The sequence below is a fragment of the Anastrepha ludens genome, chromosome 6, assembly GCF_028408465.1.
Source record: "Anastrepha ludens isolate Willacy chromosome 6, idAnaLude1.1, whole genome shotgun sequence".
Classification (NCBI taxonomy): domain Eukaryota; kingdom Metazoa; phylum Arthropoda; class Insecta; order Diptera; family Tephritidae; genus Anastrepha; species Anastrepha ludens.
This window is the reverse complement of record NC_071502.1, coordinates 89247815-89265514: the sequence shown is the minus strand read 5'-3', so window position 1 is coordinate 89265514 and position 17700 is coordinate 89247815.

Sequence of the window (17700 nt, the reverse complement as noted above, 5' to 3'; positions counted from 1 at the left end):
TAAAATAGTTGTGAACAAAGAAAACGCGCAATTTTTTAGGACCCCATAAATTGAATTTTTAATAATTAATAATTGAAAATAATAAGTTAGGAAAATTATTAAAAAGAGTAGTTTGTAAACCTAAAGTGAAGTAATACTTTGATGGGGAGAAAAAGTCTATGGTTGACAAAGAGAGGCTCTACAGAGCAAAGTAAGAAAATTTCACCGGCTATATAAACGTATGAGTGAACGAAAATCTATGAAGTGAGACTAAAATAAATGTATAACTCTTTCAATAGGACAGCAAAGTCTTACCAATCGCCTTCAAAGTTCGAACTACAATAATTTTCCACATTCCGCTTCAAGTGTTTCAAGTGCGAAATAACTGCCTTTCAATGCTGTTTTTAAGAACTATTTTCAGGCGCGTTGGCAATGACAGCTGATTGGCATTAAAAGTTATTCCCTAAATGATCAAAAACTGTCTGTGTGACATTTTATTAAATTTCTACAAAACTAGCAAGCACAGAACTGACCTGGTAAAAGCGCCCAAAACGCCACTACACAGTTTCTATGTATTGTAAATTAATTAAGTAGAACAAGTCATGCCTCCAGCTGTTAACGGCCGCTTACAAAATTGAATAGAGTTACTGGGAGTATTTATGTGCGACTAGCATGAGCGTCTGACGCAGCGAACTCTACAGACCTTTTCAGTCTGTAAGGTCAACAGGCGACCAACACGCAGCAAAATGGTCAAAATGGATACGTTAAATATTGCCTCAGTAACGCGTGAAGTGACGGGGTTGAGACATACCACGCAGCACAGCTGGTGGGAAATGCTTTGAACATTTTTGAAGGGAGTGAAGTGTTTATTGCTGCAGTAGACGCGTTTGGCAACAATTTGCCGGTTGATTTGTATATACGCGTGTTGGGCATGAATTTTAATATTCCCCTTGTACGTGTAGATGTGCATGCGCGGTAGTTGGAAACGTGTTTAGCGGTAAATGAAATGGAAAGAGAAAAAAAAACGAAATATCTTAAGGGGTTAAACCACTGGAGTGGTGTGCAAACTGAGCGTTTTTTTTTTTTTGTTTTTTTCAGCAGCAAAAGAAATAAACCAAAATTTTGAAAAAGGTTCTTACAATTCATTACTTTAATTTTTTTTCAAAGCTATTGGCAATAATGAAGGCGGCCAGAAAGAATTTTACTTTGATGTACGCGCAGCCAGATCAAAAGCACAAGCAATTTTTGATTTATGACAGGCAAAACAAAATGTCAGCTACACATTTTAATGGCTATAGAATTATGTAGGAGTTTTATGTTGTACCGATTTAATACCGATACCAAAACTTTATGTTTAAAAGAGGTTTAATATTTTCACACAATAATTGTCTAAAAATAGTTTGGAAAAAAAATTGTGTTATGTATTGTAACATCGTGCGTTAGTAAAAGTTATTTGGGAAAATTTTACATAGACGTGAAACTATAGATTTTATGTAGTAACAATACTGAGATTTTCCTCAGTCTCTGGCGCTGCAGTCTTTGTTAACAGCGGGAAGATACCCGTCGACCTCATGGCCCGGGAACGAATGGATGCGTGCGACTCCAAGTACAAACACGACATCACTAGCGTCGCGGAACAGAGGTGCCAGGCCAAGCCGATGGGACACTGAACCGAGGGGCAGATGGATGGCGAGACTAGTGCAATCAATAGGCAAATGGGTGCAAAGGAACTTCAGTTAAGTGAATTACTGCTTAACGCAGTTCCTCTTGGACCATGGATACTTCCGAAGATACCTCTACCGCATGTACAAGGTAAGCGGTCTCACCCGCCAATACTGCGAAGCGCCCAGCGACGACGCTGAACAGATGGCCCTGCGGAAAGAGATGCTCTGGAGAGGCAGATTGGCGATATCGCGCCGAGCAATATAATCAGCAAAATGCTCGAACGCGAGGACAACTGGAACGCGTTAAATAGATATAGCCACAACGTACTGCGGAAAAAACGATAGACCTGGGCACAGTGCAACAAAGCGGGGCCGCACAGATAGAGATACAAGAAGTCGTGCCTACAACTCATTGCATGAAAGCTGGCTACAATTACGGTGGACCCAGACGTGGATGAATAGAATTGGTCCTTTATGGATGTCATTGTGGGCCCTCGCGAAGTAATACAGAAAGTAGTGCCAGGAAGGGTGTCTCCCCAGAAGCAGAGGAGAGATTGTTTGAATGGGCCCACCAGTCGACGCAAAAAACGACAGACGCTGTAAGTGCGAAGAAATGTTGTAGGGTTCACCGACAAACAAAATTAGTAACGATATATTCTTTTTTTCAATTTCTCATTAATTTAATTATTTAAAGGACTTCATAGTTTCAAATGTCTAAATTTTCCACAAACGGTTTTATAAACTAAAAACTCTATGATATTCAAATGGGAACCAAACGAGAGAAGATATATTCGGGTATACAAAAAGAGTTGTATTTACTTTTCGCCTGGCAATAATGACCTTGTCCAAATATACTTGAAATTTCCTAATGAATTATATAAAAAAACAAAAAAAAAAAACAATATGTTAAAATATGTTCACATATGCTAACATTTTCTATTCGGATCGTGAGCCGGAAGGTCGGCGCTCATGTCATCTTCTTGGGGGTCTACCCAGCGGTCTCGGCGTAGTCGGTCGCTCTTGCATTGCTGCTTTTCCAAGTCGCCCATCAGCCATTCTTTTGGCATGTCGATTCCACTCTTTCTGTCGGCTCCACTTAGCTACATCTTCAATTTCCCATATACGCCTTATCTTTTCATTTCCCCGAGCTTGGTGTACCGGATATAGCACGTAACACATGGGCTCAAAAGTACCGGGGCGAACAAAGGAAACACGTTCTTTTTTTTTAATTTGCTTTATTCGTTAACGTAATTTCCATCAAGAACAACGCAATCATTCCAGCACCGCTCTAAGAATTCAATGTCAATTTTAGATTTCGCCTTGATTTATCTTTCGCCGCAAAATAGGCCTCAGTTTCAGCGATAATCTGTTCATTCGAGCGAAATTTCTTACCGGCGAGCATTTTTTTAAGGTCTGCGAACAGCCAGTAGTCGCTGCGAGCCGAATATGGCGAATGCAGTGAATATGGGAGCAACTCGAAGTTCAATTCATGTAGTTTTGCCATTGTTTTGATTGACTTGTGAGTAACTTGTTTTGGTCAACAGTGTGCGATCGCGGTACTTTCTCATAATGAAATGCTCATGCAATATTTAGCCAACACATTTTTTTGATACCTTTACGATGTCAGCTAACTCACGCAACTTTAATTTTCGAACATTCAAAACGATTTTGTTCATTCTTTGATGTTTTCTGTTGCTATCGCCTCATTTGGACGTCCACCGCGTTGTGCATCGTCGGTGTCTCTACGACCACCGTCAGAAGTTTGAAGTCAGCAAACCATCGTTTTATTGTTGTTTCTGATAGATCGGAGTCCACATAATACTTTTGAAGTCATTGCTTCGCTTCAACGGTATGTTTTCCCATGAAGAAGCAGTGTGAAATTAGAATACAATTTTTTTTTTTTGATCCATTATTACAAAATAACAAAGTAGCCTCACTTTTGCCGCAATAACTCACGAACTAATGAATAGAATATCATGAAATTTTACCAGTTGTCTTTTTAAGATTAGTACTAACTAAAACAGAGATGAATGCAATAAAACTCTTGCCATCTATGTGCTAGGCGCGGGACTTTTCAGCCCATCTGTTACTATCTCATTGCCAATACGCGCCCAAGGCAATAATTTCTTTTCACTTGTTGGTATCTTGTGAATGTGAGCGAAAATAATGGACCATGGACCATAGTCTTGTTGTAGAATGGCATACAAATCATAACTTTACTGCTGAGGTTTAGTGATATCTGGAGCGTTTATACTCAAGAACTTTATTTTTATTGTTAAAGTTACATGTAATAATCAATGTAAGTTATATTGGACTTCTTCAAAACTGTCTTCATATTTTTTGTGAGTACAGAGTCCCATCCCTGACGCCGCCCGTTCATTTTTGTTCTTTCCGCATAACATTAATTTATACAATAGTTTCCATATCTTCAGTTACCTTCGCCTCCTTTGTTCGCCTTTGAAAGGGCACAGTTATCAATCGTATGTCTCTACATTTCAAATCAGATGGCCATGGCACACGTACAAAGAATGGCCAGTCTTTGCATCTGCGGGGCCCTCAGAACCACACCCACAGATGCACTAAATATTATTCTTAACATTTTACCAATAGAGCAGTACGGTAAGCAAACAGCTGCCAAAGCAACTCTCAGACTAAGAGAAATCGGCCTACTCAGAACGTACCAAAGAGGGCACTCCTCAATTTTAGAACAATTCCCCTGCATTCCCAGCACAACGGATTTCTGTAGGACCAAGGACATCAATTTCGATAAATCCTTTGTCACAGTATTTCCTTCCAAAGAGGAATGGGATAACGGGCTCATTGTCAAGATAAATGACTTAAACATCTACACCGATGGCTCAAAACTAGACAACCAAGTAGGCGGAGGGGTCTACTCCGACAAACTCGGAGTATGCCAATCATTTCGCTTGCCTGATCATTGCAGTGTATTTCAGGCGGAAGTCACTGCCATAAAAGAGGGACTTAAAGAGATAAAAACGAGAGTATTATCCGCAAATGAAGTCTTCATTTACTCGGACAGTCAAGCAGCAATAAAAGCGCTGGAATCAAAAACACACTCGTCAAAAACAGTTCTAGAATGTTTTAAACTACTAGATGACGTATCTAAGTGCTACAAGGTGCACCTTATCTGGGTACCAGGCCACAGAAACATTGCAGGAAATTGTAAGGCGGATGAACTTGCAAGAACCAGTACAACGCTCGGTCTCGAACCGGATAAGGCGCTGATACCCATGCCCATAGCCACTTGTAAATTACTTATAGACAGGGAAACCATCAAAAAGGTAAATACAATCTGGCAAAACCTCACAACATGCGAACTAAGCAGACAGACATAGCCGAACTGGAACAGCGGTCGATCGAAGATCTTGCTACGATTCAACAGAGAATCTATAAGAAAAATGATAGGTGTTTTAACTGGTCATTGCTTAATAGGCAGCCACGCTAGAAGGTTAGGACTCCCTTACTTCGATTTCTGTAGAAGCTGTCTTAATACAGAAGAAGAGGAAACAGTCAGACACCTTTTATGTGAGTGTGAAAGCCTAGCTATGAGAAGGCTGCGCACTCTCGAGACAGCATTTCTAACCGATGTAGCGGACATAGCCCATCTAAAACTAACGAAGCTCTGCTCGTTTATTAAAGCAACCGGATGGTTTGAAAAGGAACACGTAGAGTAAGGATAAGCTCCAGTGGTATCACAATGGACCTGCTGAAGGTCTAAGTGTGTCTTGCGGCAACCACCCTACCTACCTACCTATCTACCTTCTCTGTAAATGTCCGGGCTTGACAGCTAGACGCTTAAGGACATTGGATGTTCCAAGGGCAATGCGCCAACAAAAATTCCACCAATCATCTCCATTATAGCAACAGCTCTGGCTGGCTGTAGATATCTGCCGGTTGGAGGTCTCATAATAGTATCAAAACGATGCTTCAGTAATACCTGAGGAGTGCCACACTGGCACTTCAACCATTTCACCTGCCTACCTACAAGTAGAGTCGTTTTTTTTTCCTTTTTCATTCCGATTTGTCATCCGAGGTATTATTGTTTTTATCACAGGCTTGTGCTAGTGAGGCTTTTGTGAGCAGGTGTTTTTTTGCTTTCTAAACGATTGCTAGTCTCATTTAAAAGGATTTATTATCGACCTTCTCTGCTCTAGATTCGCCCTCTTCTGTTTTAGCAAAGACATCTGGAGCAGGATGTGGCCCTTCACCATGCAGGGTGGTCCTAGAAAAGGTGAGGCTCCGGTCTACTCTATCTATAGTGGCGCATCACTTACCTCATTTTACTCGTATAGCCCATTCAAGTTTAGTAAAATAAAATGCATTTTTTCATATAACGAAGGCTCTATGGTTTTACGTGCATATGAATTTTTCCTCGTTATGATATTTCCAAAAAAACCCATACAAAAGCTAAGTAATTTTTTCGCTGTGCAAATGCTCATGTAAAATATTTCCAAATTTATAATTTTCTGATCAGCCGCTATTTAATTTTTTGTACAGGGTGGGCCATATAGCGTTTACTTTATGAACCACCTATTTTTGGAGAATGGTAACACAAATGACATGTCAAATGTGTTCATAATTTACTTAAAGGTTTGACATTTACGAAATGGGACGCTTGAACAAAATTGGGGAATATTGAAAACCGATTTCCAAAGCGGTGAGTATTCTTCTTCTTCCGCGGTTGCAGTAAATGGCGAGCGTTATCGTGACATGCTCAACGAATTTTTGTTTCCAAAAATTGAAGACTTGTCACACTGCCAAAGTTACACTTGAACTTTTGGCTACCGTTTTTGAAAACCGAATAATCAGCCGAAATTCCGATATCAATTGACCGCCTCGGAGCTGTGATTTAAGCCCGTTGGACTATTTTTGTGGAGAGTCGTTAAGGACAAATGCTATGCGAACCATCCAGAGACGACTGATGCTTTAAAACACGAAATCGAAGTTGCCATTCATGAAATTGGAGCCCAAACAATCGAAAATGTGCTTAAAAATTGGGTTGATCGAATGGCCTACTGTAAAGCCAGTCGTGGCAGTCATTTGAACGATATTATTTTTCATTCATAAATGACGTTAATCTTCAACGTGAAAAAAAAATTGAAAAAATATTGATTCGTTTTTTTTATAGCCGATTCAAAAAGCAAATTTTACATGGCCCACCCTGTACTATTCTTCGACTATTGGAATATTTTCGTCAATCTCTCCCTAGAAGGGGGACGCAGTCGACGACGGTCGCAGTAAGTGCACAGGCATTTTGAACCCTACCTCACCGACCAAAAACAAAAACCTACCATCACTGGTCCATTCGGGCGGCGTGCCTCTTCACAGATATCAATATATTCCTTGTTGAAATTATTTATTATTGTTTACTTAAGCACCGAGTCAATGGTAAACACTTTCTTTTATCGTTGGCTGTGTGTTGAGCTTGCGTCCGGATGAGATTGTTGCTGGATAATTCCTAGTGCAGGCTACGTCGCCAGTGTCCTTTGGGTCATCCTCTGCGCCTGTAACCTTGAGGATTCCACTCTAAGGCCATCGCTCGTATTGCTCGCGTTAGTTTTCTAAGAGGTCCACTTCTTTTAACGGATTTCAATACTGATTGCGATCCTGATTGCAAAGTTTGTGTAAATCAATTTTCATATCCAGTTTTCTGACAACCAAGCGCGAATTATCAGGACAGTCCATAAGTTCGTGCGTATTTTACCCATAATTTCATTTTTGTACGATTTTTGAATACAAAAAATTATTCGCGGAATATAACGGAACTATTTATATTTTTTTTTTTTATATAATGTGCATTCAACAAGTGATTTTAAACGCGGATAGAAGCACGTGTTGTTAAAAAGTAAAATAGAATCTTCGAACGCGTATAAGAGGCATATTTTGCATTTTTTTATAAAAGTGGTAAAAATGCAACAGCTGCTGCTGCAGAAATAAACACTGTTCACGGAGAAAATACCGTGAGTGTAAGGACTGCGCAAAAGTGGTTTTCAAAATTCCGAAGTTGTAACTGCGACGTGGAGGATGTGCCGCGCGCTGGTCGTCCTGAAGTCTTTAACTCCGACGCCTTGCTCGAACTCGTGGAAGCTGAGCTAAATTTGACAGTCGATATGATAACCCAAAGGTTAAGTTCATCGCATGGAACAGTTCTCAGGCACCTGGTTCAGTTGGGAAATGTTTCAAAGCTGGGAAATTGGGTTCCGCATAGACTTTCCGTCGCCAACCTTCAGCAGTGAGAGTGAATGTGTGTTCTCAGCTGCTGCGACGGCTTGAAAATGAAAGTTTTTTGAATCGTATCGTTACTGGTGATGAAAAATGAGTCCTTTACAATAATCCTGTTCGCAAACGCCAATGGTTAGATAAAGATGCAACACCAGAACCGACCCCTAGAGATGGCCTTCACCACAAGAAGATTCTCCTGTCTATTTGGAGGGATATGGCCGGTATTGTCTATTATGAACTTCTGGAACCGAACCAGACGATAACTGCTGATTATTATTCCCATCAGCTATCAAACCTGAATGAGGCACCTAAAAAAAATCGGGCATCTTTAGTGAATGGACGCAAAGTTTTGTTTCACCACGACAACGCAAGACCTCATACCGCAAGGGAAACATTAGGCAAGCTGAACGAGCTCGGATGGGAGCTAATGCCGCATCCACCATACTCTCCGGATATTGCATCTTGTGATTATCACCTTTTCCGTGGACTTCAATCCCATATGAGTAACAAGAACGACTCCTCAAAAGAAGCTATAAAAAGGGGTATCAAAGCGTATTTTGGCTCCAAGGACAACCAATTTTTTGAGCAGGGAATTAAAAATTTGCCTAAACGGTGGGAAGACATTGTAAATAATGAAGGAAAATATATTATTGATTAATAAATACTTTAAACATTTTTTTTTTTTATTTTAAAACCACCTTTACAAAACACAGGAATTTATGGACTGACCTGATATTATATGAAGACATCGATTTACCAATGCTTGAAGCTTGAAATAGTACAGTCATTTCCTTACAATATTATATGAGGGTACATCATCCTCAAGAACCGATGTGGTTTCTTCAAAAATTGCGTTTCTGCAAAAATTGCTGCTTGTTGCAAAGACAACAGTAACTAAGCCAAATCAAAAACTGTATACTTACAATGAGTGGCGCAATTCGTAACCAAATGAGGAGCCAACGCTACATAAACACCTTAGGTCGTAGTATTATCAACCGTTCTTCGTGCTTACCCTTGAATTCCAACACAATGAGACACTTACGACGCTTGCGGCGTCAGACTGAATTTGGACAAAACTTAAAAGATAAATGCGAATGAATCGCCGATTTGACGAACTCTAACTACCTAGGGTTAATATAATTTAATAAAAAGTTTCACAAATTGTGTCGCGCTCCTGAAAGTATGCAATTGAATTTTGTGTACATAAAGAGCCTGAACTTTGGCAGCATTTAAAAGTTTCTCAGGACGCGGAACAGCGAAAGTCAACCAAAAATGCTAACAAAAAAACAGAAATATAAAAACAGAAAATAAAACTTGCTTCTCAGAATTGCAGTACAAATGTATGTATAAGTCGTGTGACAGCAAACAAACATGTCGCTAAATACGTGTCTATTGATGCCGCCGAATATCATCTGCATATGAATAGATGTTTGCATATACTTTGCGGCACGCACAAACAGTACCAGGTCATGTTTATTTTAAGAAATGTTTTATTTGCGCTCTTCTATCACAATACAACCCCTAACCTCTCCGCACAAAAATGTTGCCTTTGCGCATTGCAATCACACACACGCACACACACATGCTTTACTATATTTAGCACAGTTTTCACCTAAAAACAGAATTATTTAGCTCTGCAATGTATAAATAAGTTTGTGTGCAAACGTGCGTACATACATATATACATACATACACCGATATGCACGTCTGCATGGCGTTTGCCTTCTTACCTTCAATAGCTGCCATTCACTACGCAGCGAGTTGTGTGAAGTCAAGTTGATGAAAGGTATGTATATTAATAAAGCATACATTTCGGAGTAGCGCATAATAAATTCTAAGTTGAATGACAGCCGAGGTTGGCTAACTGACGGTGTGTGTCCGCGTACACGCCTTTCGACAACGTGCCTACATCGTAGTGGGTGTGTTTGCCACAAAATGCCTTTGACCACACAATCGGCCGTTCGGCCGGTCAGCCGATTGGCAGTTCGGTTGGTCATCATATTTCACAAAATGTGCGTATTTGTCGGTGAGCGAGTGTGTGTGTGTGTGTATGTGAAAGTGCGGCGCGTGCCATTTTCTGGGATTTTGCATATGGTAAGCCGTGCGCCTTAAAGTAGGCAAACAGTTGAAATGCTGTAAAATGTGTGTCGCAAACAAAATACCGCAACATTCAAAACAAAAGCAATAATTTTCCATTGCTTTAGGCCACTTTGGTTGGTAGTTTATTTGCTAGTCATTATGTGAGGACGTGCCTACATACATATTTACATATACAAGTGTGTATATATTTTTATTATAATGTGCGTTTAGCGCTTGTGTGTGGATGTGTAGGTGTGTGCGATCGGCTTGTCAACACTTGCAACACGTTTTCACCATAAATCGCCTGAGTGATGGCTCCATGTGCGTCAGAGGCTGCTACATACGTAGTACATTGAAGGAGCGGCAATTTGTATCGAAAGGGAAAGTCTTAGCTTTAAGACAAACAAATGGGTTAATGTGTGTGAAAAATAGTGTAGAGGATTTTCTTTGAGTAATTTGGACTCTCTGGGGTGTTGGTCAAAATAGTCGTTTGTAATTTTGTAAGTACGAACTTTGTTTAAATTTAAATAACAAAACTTTACTTTTTTGTGCTAAATTACTCGAATAGAGCTGAATAAAAATAGAACGCTAGAAAGAGTATTAGATATACAGGGTGCGCCATCTCGAGCTTCGGTATGGAAATATTGAATAACTTTAGCAACTAGCAAAATTGAATGTTTGTTGGTGTTTTTTTATTTGATTTTGTCCTTTACAATCTGTTTCAACTGCACTTAAAACACAACATCCAACAAATGACCACCTTTACGAGCCACACAATATTGTGCTCTTTTTTCGAATTTTCCATTACTTTTGCTAGCATTTCGGGTGATATGCCTCTATTAGCACTAACGCCGGCCCAAACAGTGACTTTCTGGTCATGCAGTGGCTTCTCGTGGATAATGTGAGGATTGTCTGTGCCCCAGAATTGACAATTTTGTTTGTTCACTCCGCCAGAGTGATGGAAACGGGCCTCGTCCGTGAACAAAATTTGATTCCAAAACTCGGAATCAACCTGGGCCATTCGAACCACGCTTTTTCCGTATTCCAAGCGACGGGGCTCATCTGTAAGCAATAATCGTTGAGTTATTTGCACTTTGTAAGAAAACATGTGAAGATCCTCTTTTAAAATCCTTCTAAGAGTGGTTCCTTTTATGTTTAGCTGCTGGGCACGGTGACGATATGACAAATTTGGGCTTTTCAAAACACTCTGCTTGAGAGTTTCAACAATTTCATTGGAGCGACTTTTACGAACTGAAACACGTTGATGATTTGCTACAGACCCCGATTCTTCAAAATTTTTAGTCAGATTGCGTATGGTGTTACCAGAAGGCACTTTACGACCGCGGTATTTTCGACGGTATGCACGTTGAGCAAGCACAAGTGAACGGCCATTTTCTAAATACATGGTCACAATTTCCGCGCGTTCTTTAGGTGTAAAGTTATTCATCGTTAAAATTGTACTGAATTGACGTTTCCAAATTATTTTTTCTCAAGTCCTTCTGACAATGGATAGCAAAGTTATTCAATATTTCCATACCGAAGCTCGAGATGGCGCACCCTACACATATTTTATTTTTATTTTTTATGTTTTTTTTTGTTTTTTGTGGAGGAGGGGAAGCATCAAAAGCCTTTGGCCGAAGCCGTGATGTGGGACTTTAACCCAACTAAAACCCCCCTCATGTCTTACGGTATGTCCTCCTGGAACTTCACCGTTAAGTAGTACGTCAGGAGGCCGTTGTAACTATATTATTACTCAATCGTCTGTTATTGTCATTCTGTTCTGTACATTGTGTTAAGGAGCTCTTTCTAGGGACTTACGTGAATATTCCGCGTTTTGCAGGTTCTTCATGATATTTGCAGCCACTACATATGTCATTTTCCAGTTTTCTTCGCTTTCGTACATATGTGGGATAAGATTTGTCCCACTTATGTTTTCGCCAAACGCTCCCTCAAGTATATTTCGCTCATTAATAAACCGCGGCCGTTTCTTGTTCTTCGGGGCACTGCGGGCAGTACGGGTCGTTCTCAAGATGGAACCTGTGTAGGTATGCTTTAAAGCAACCGTGTCCAGTCAGCAACTGTGTGATACAAAAATCAATTTCTCCGTGTTTTTGCTCAATCCACCTCGCAATGTTCGGAATCTGTTCAAAGGTCCACCTACCTTTCTCGGATTGCTCCCATCATATCTGCCATTCTTCAATTGTTCGCAGCCTTTCTTCTTTTTTAGCCACGTTCGACAGTTTCTGCCCAATGGTATTATGTAACCTATACATCTCAACCGCGAGAAGGTCGATAGGCACCATTCCCGTTATCACATGGATTGCGTCATCTGAGACAGTGCGATAGGCACTGGCTACTCGCAGGGCGCCAAGTCTGTATGTGGCTCATATGTGTTGGAGGTACGATGGCTTTGTGTTTGCCCAGATTGGTGCTGCGTACAGAATCACTGAGCTTGTGACTGTTAACAGGAGTCTCCGTATACTTGCGCGAGGGCTGCCAATATTACGCATTAGTCTAGTCAACGCGTTATTTATTCTTACGGCTTTTTCACTGACTGACTCTAAATGATGCTCAAAGGTCATTTTCGAGTCAATGAGTACTCCCAGATATTTGATATATGGCTGCGACCATACGTCATGGTCAGCTACCGTAATCACTAACTCTTCACGTACCCGTCGTGTTGTCAGTAATACGACTTCAGTTTTTTGAGCTGCAAGTTCTAACTCCACATTTTTAAGCCATCTTCTAATTCTTATAATTGCATCGTTGCATAACGCTTGCAACACCTGCAGATGCTTTCCCACTACCACCAGCGCAATGTCGTCTGCGTATCCAATGAGGGTAGCATCTTCAGAAAGCTCAAGCTTGAGGATACCGTCATACATAGCATTCCAAAGTGTTGAGCCAAGCACCGAGCCCTGTTGGACACCGCCAGTTACTTTATATGTGCCAATTCCGTTGTCAGTATCATAAAGCAAGAGCCTGTTTTCAAAGTAGCTTGATATGATTTTTTGCAGGTATTTCGGCACCGCGAATCCTCTCAGTGCACTCATAATTTGGGGCCAGCTTGCGGAGTTGAACGCATTTTTTATATCTAAGGTAACAACAGCGCAGTATATCTTCGTGCCACCTTTCCATTTCCTGCCGCTAGTGGCTTGACGAGCAATACTCATTACAGCTTGTATTGCGTCCACGGTTGAGCGGCCTTTTCTAAAGCCGTATTGGTTTGGGGAAAGCCCTGTTGGCCTCTCTAGAAACTCTTGCACTCTGTTTCATATGATGCGTTCTAGTATTTGCCGAATGTATCTAGCATACAGAGTGGACGGTATGACGATGGATGGTCCGGCGGCTTTCCTGGTTTGGGTAGCAGTACCAACCTCTGTTTCTTCCACACACAGATATACATATAGGGTCTGTAGCTAATAGGGACCTAAGTACTATCGAAAGCGCAACACGCTTACATGAAAAGGATATCTACGGAAACAGCCCTTCATGAAGTTAATGGGCATATTGAGAAGTCATTACATCAGATACAATGTACCGCGGTAGATTTTGTAAGCACAGAAGGGGCCTTTAGCAACATATCAATAGAAACCATAATCGATTCGCTAGTAACTACCGGAGTCAACGACTGCGTGAATAACTGGATCCGATGTATGCTTCAGAGCCGAATAATTCTAGCACCAAACGGAGATGCATCGGTTACCCAATCTGTATGCACAGGTACTCCACAGGGTGGGGTCCTGTCTCCACTCCTATGGGTCCTAGAATAAAATTTTACTGCGGCTCAAGAGAGAGGGAGTTAAAGTAGGTAGTGTCGTACGCTGATGATGTCGAGATTCTAGCAACATGTTTATTTAGCGAAATTAGCGAAATACTAGAAAGAGCTCTGGGGAAACTAAATAGATGGGCTGCGAGTACAGGCCTAAATGTTAACCCATTTCCGGTATAGCCATCAGCACCTTCTTCGATTCAGCTTTTATCACCTCAATCGACTCGAAACGCGTTCCCCTGAGTGGTATCTTGAGTTCTGGGAATAGCCAGAAGTCACACGGAGCCAAATCAGGCGAATCGGTGGTTGCGGAACGATATGCGTGGAATTTTTGGCGAAATGGTCACGAAGAACGAGTGCAGGGTGAGACGGTGCATTATCGTGATGCAAAAACCAAGAGTTGTTGGCCCATAATTCTGGTCTTTTTAGACGAATTGCTTCACGTAAACGACGCATAACGCTCAAATAATAGTCCTTATTAACAGTTTAGCCAGGTGGAAGGAATTCATAGTGCATCATCATGACCTTTATTTTTGAACGACTTTTACGTGCTCTTTTCGGTCTGGCCTCACCTTTAGCACGATATTCGCTTGATTGGTGGGTTGTTTCAGGGTCGTAAGCATAAATCCAAGTCTCATCTCCCGTAATGATGCATTTGAGCTTGTCCTGATAGTCTGAAAGCATTGTTTCACACACATTAACGCGACAACTTTTTTCCAAGAAATTGAGATTTTTCGAACGAGATTTGACTTTTCGTAGCCCTAAATGGTCTTTCAAAATGGTTTTCACAGGTCCTTCTGATATTCCGATCATATCAGTAAGGTTTTTAACAGTCAACCGACGATTTTTGAGCTCTAACTCCTTCACTTTATTGACGTGTTGGTTATCTGTTGACGTCGATGGTCGTCCGGAGCGCTCCAAGTCATCAACACCTTCTCGACCCTCTTTGAAGTCTTTGTACCACTTATAAACATTTTTCTGCGACATGGTTGAATCACCAAATGCCTTCTGCAACATGCTAAACGTTTCCGCAGCCGAAATTTCATTCCGCAAACAAAATTTTACGGCACTTCTCTGCTCAATCAAATCAGACTTGGTAAAAATCGAAAAATGCACTCTTGCTCGTTTGGTAAACACAAGCGTAAATATATTACTGATAATGACATTCACATGAAAGTTGGCCCAGATGTTATTAACAGTGCTGCCAACTCATGAAAAAAATAAGTAGAGCGAAATTTTAATCCCGCGAAGTTTGACAAATAAATTCACCTTACTTTTTGCCCACAGTATATCTAGAAGTAGTGCTAAATCCCCACCTTAACTGGAGGCACAAGCGGGTAGAAAAAGGCTATGTAGCTTGATACTCTTGCAAAAGAGGGATCAGCAGAAATTGGGGCTTAAAGCCTAAACTCCCAGATATAACTGAAGCCATAAGATCGTGCCCAGCAGAGGCACTTAATGTCATGCTCTACTTGCTATCGATAGACTTACAACTGCGACTAACAGCAACGAATACTGCCTTCAGGATGAAAGAAAATGGTTTTTGGAATGATACGACGTTTGGTCAGTTAAACGGTCACAGGCTTACTAGCAGCCCATCAGATTTTACTACCGCTACTCTAGACTTCAGAATTGAGTTTAAGGTAAAGTTGCCCATGCAAAAGGAATGGAACTTGAATTCAGTGGTCGAAGAGAATACAACTGCACTTTACACTAATGGAATGCGGCGTAGGCGCCGGTGTATATTCGAAAGACCTCGAAACTTCCAACTCCTTCCACCAGGGGAACTGGAATAGTATTTTTCAAGCAGAAGCTCTCGGGATAAGAGAAGCTTGCAGAATGATTAAAAACCATCCGCAACAATTATCGGAAGTACCTTTTTTTCAGATAGTCAATCAGCCATCTTAGCGTTAAAGTCATCCATAACAAATTCAAGAATTGTCAGACAATGCAAAGAAGAACTTAATGCTTTAGCACGCACAACAGACATCATTCACATCTGGGTACCTGGCCATAGGAACATGATGAATTGGCTGCTGAATTGGTAAGGCAGGGGGCATCCTATAACGAATCCGAAGTACCCTTATGAGATCTCCAACGGGCAGATATCTACAGCCAGCTGTTGATGTAACGGAGGGGGCTCATGGGATTAAGGTTGTCACACTACCCCAGGCTGTCGAAGAAAGGAGCACCGAGTGGCCTTAAGCGTCTGGCTGCTAAGCCCAGGCATTTACACAGAAAGGGCTCAAGAGTCTCCTTCTCTGAAAGGTCCCCTAAGCTGCTGCAATGGGGTTTAAATGGTAACGCCACCTTTTTTCTTCATGAGTGCCGATCGTCGAATGACTGGTAAACATAGCTACAAATTTGGAAATTGAATGGCGTGGGGTTCCTAAGACAATCTGCGTCCTGCGTCTATTGTGCTGGGGCCATTGGATTTTCGAAATAGCACACGAAGAAATGGGTTTCTTAGATAAAACGACTAACACAGTTTGAAAACATTTTAAATTTCTAAAATAAAACTTAATATGTGAAACATTTAAATGATTTTAAGGAAAAAAATCTGAAATAAACAGATCCATATCGAAGAACGATAACCATTTCTTAATTATTTTTCAACGATTGTTGATAGAATGCTGATTACTACATTACATGACGTTGTTCGCAGCAAGGCGCATTCATTGAAGGTGGTGGTACCAAGCCAACAACAATGGTTTGTACATTTGATTGTCAAAGCAAAGTATTGGGAAAGCAGAAAGTAAATAATGAATTCGCCTGGTTTTATGCTGGGCTGACAGACACATGGATAAGGCGAAAGAAAAAACAACAAATCAGCTGATTTACCTATACCACCCAAGAACGAATTCGCCGTGTCGTAAGAGGTCATCAATAAACAAACAAGCGGAAGGGGAAGTACCACACACAAGAAATTATACGCATACACACACACATCTTCTTGCCACGTCGTCTTCCGGCTGACGTCAGACTTGTCAAAATCGCGACAAATAAAGTAACTGTTTTTTACTGGCGCCTCCTTAGAAGCTCAATTCGCCTTTGATACCACCTTTAATAAATTCGCCTTGGTTCGCAGTTAGTTCCGTTTAGTCTGTTCCAAATGGATGCATTACTACCATTCGGAATTCAGAGAGAGAACGTCGGTTCGAATCTCAGTGAAAGATCAAAAATTCAGAAAAAGCGTTTTCTAATAGCGGTCGCCCCTCGGCAGGCAATGGCAAACCTCCGAGTGTATTTTTGCTATGAAAAAGCTCCTCATAAATACTATCCTCTATATAATTGAGGTTCTATGCCGCTAATGTGCCAAATTATCTCAACCTTTAGCTCTTGAATTGTTGCTGGCCTATCGGTGTACACCTTTTCTTTCAAATAACCCCAAAGAAAGAAGTCCCACGGTGTCAAATCACTTGATCTTGGCGGCCAATTGGCATCGGCCATCAAATTTTTCGCGCAAAAGAGCCATTGTTTCGTTAGCTGTGCGACAAGTGCCACCGTTCTGTTGGAACCACATATCGTCCACATCCATATCTTCCAATTGGGGCATAAAAAGTTCGTTATCATCTCACGATAGCGAACACCATTCACAGTAACTGCCTGACCGGCCTCAGTTTGGAAAAAATACGGCCCAATGATGCCGCCGGCCCATAAACCGCACCAAAAAGTCACTCTTTGTGGTTGCATTGATTTTTCGGCAATCACTCTTGGATTATCATTCGCCCAAATGCGGCAATTCTGCTTATTGACGAATCCACTGAGGTAAAAATGTGCCTCATCACTGAAGATGAAGTGCGCGATATGCATTTTGATTTGAACGCCCGTTTTCATAATAAGCTTGAATAACTTAAACGCGTTGCTCGATTGTGTACCTTTTCATTGTTCAAATTGAGTTAGTCTGAAATTGAAAAATGTCGAATGAAGTGCAGAAAAAACTTGACGTTTAGGTGCGGTTCA